Consider the following 1,570-nt stretch of genomic DNA (forward strand, 5'->3'; position numbering starts at 1 on the left):
TAGTTCACTAATGTGTTGGGAATGGCTCCCATATTTGATAAAAGCCAGTCACTCATCATGGTAACATTGTTAGATAACACTGCTCTGCTAAATGCTACCCAGTCACAATGCTACACAAACACCATAAGACGTTTGGTTTTGTAAGAATAAGTAGAAAGGTTACCTTGTATGATATGTGAGGTCTTAATGTCCTATGAGACAGTTGTGTCCCCCGAGTTACACTCGAAGACTCTGTTTGGCAAGCTGCATCTTTCGTGTCTTGACTTTCTTGTGATGTGCTCTGAAATAAAAAAAACTGCAAATCAATACATTGCAGTCTATATACACACCGTTTTCACGAGATTGACTCGATATCATATGAAATGATAACGTTTCTAGTTCTGTTGTCGAAGCTAACGGGATGACATAGCTAGCTAGCTGAGTAACGTTACAGCTTAGCTAGCAACCAAACTACCAGGATTCTACTCAGCTGCAGTTAGCTTTCTTGCTGAAATACAATAAAAATTAGCCTGCCAAAGTGGACAAACATGCATGGTGAACTATAGATGTAGCTACATGACAACACAGGGTATTTATTCGAATGGAACAGTTAGGAAAATGAAACGTTAGCCCCTTTGCCATTACAGTTGATCAACACACATTCAGCCTATGCTAGCTACAGGATACGTTAGCGACGAAATCATACTTACAGCTTGTGGTTGGGATGACCAGACAGTCGGAACAGCAACCGCAATTTAGCAAATCCTGCTTTAAATTGTCCGAAGTTGTGAAAACTGTCTTTGGGGGAAAGGTTCCCTGGGATCTCCTTATAAACAGCAGCCATGCCCGTCGAGTGTTTGCTTCCTGGGGAAGGCTATGAGAAGTGTCTCCATTCCCTGTACAGCCTGGAACACTGCATTGACGACCCTGGTTCATTGTCAATATCCTGGAAAATATTCAAAACTTTCTTCTAAGTAAATCCCGTCAGAGTACAAGAGCAGCGTTCTCAGTTGGACATCTGATTGACCTAACGCCAGCAACACTAGGAACTGGTCTCAGGTCAGTGGCCTGTACGTAAATGTTGGGGCGTGACCGTTCTCCTAATACGTCCATGGGCGTGACAAAGCTACAGGTTTTGAGATCCTGACGTCATCTTTTGGCTTTGTTGGGATTCGCCCGTTTTCAGCGGCAGTTTCAAAATGTGAGATTTTCAGAGGAAAGGCATGGGATTTTAAGCTTCTATGTATGTCCTATTTACCCACCGAACTGTCGTTATTCACCTATGACAAGGTAAAATTGGTTTTGCATTCTATCTAGGGTGACCACCCGTCCTGCGTAGCGCGTGCGCGCACAGCGTTTGAACTTCAAACGCTGTGAGAAGCCCCTGACTGCAGACCCGCAGACACGTTGAGGGGCGGGGTTTAACGTTTAACCCCGCCCCTGAACGTTTAACCCCGACCACTCTCCAGCATTTGACCCTGTCATTTCATCGCAATATCAGAGTGAATTTAGGGGTATGCACCCACGCTTCGGACAGCCCTTTTTAATCAATAAATAATGGAAGTAAGTGTGACTTTTATAGTGGTTTAGT

At 44.0% G+C, this 1,570-nt stretch overlaps 1 long non-coding RNA gene across 1 annotated transcript in view; it reads right to left on the minus strand.

Moving 5' to 3' along the window:
* Positions 1-916: 916 nt before the first annotated feature.
* Positions 917-1,570, minus strand: part of LOC117944072 — a 20,848-nt gene continuing 20,194 nt past the window's right edge. Inside the window, exon 3 of the long non-coding RNA XR_004656492.1 lies at positions 917-1,292. This is a non-coding gene — a long non-coding RNA (uncharacterized LOC117944072). The remainder of the gene's footprint in view (positions 1,293-1,570) is intronic.

Source organism: Etheostoma cragini, chromosome 4 (assembly GCF_013103735.1).
Source record: "Etheostoma cragini isolate CJK2018 chromosome 4, CSU_Ecrag_1.0, whole genome shotgun sequence".
Lineage (NCBI taxonomy): Eukaryota > Metazoa > Chordata > Actinopteri > Perciformes > Percidae > Etheostoma > Etheostoma cragini.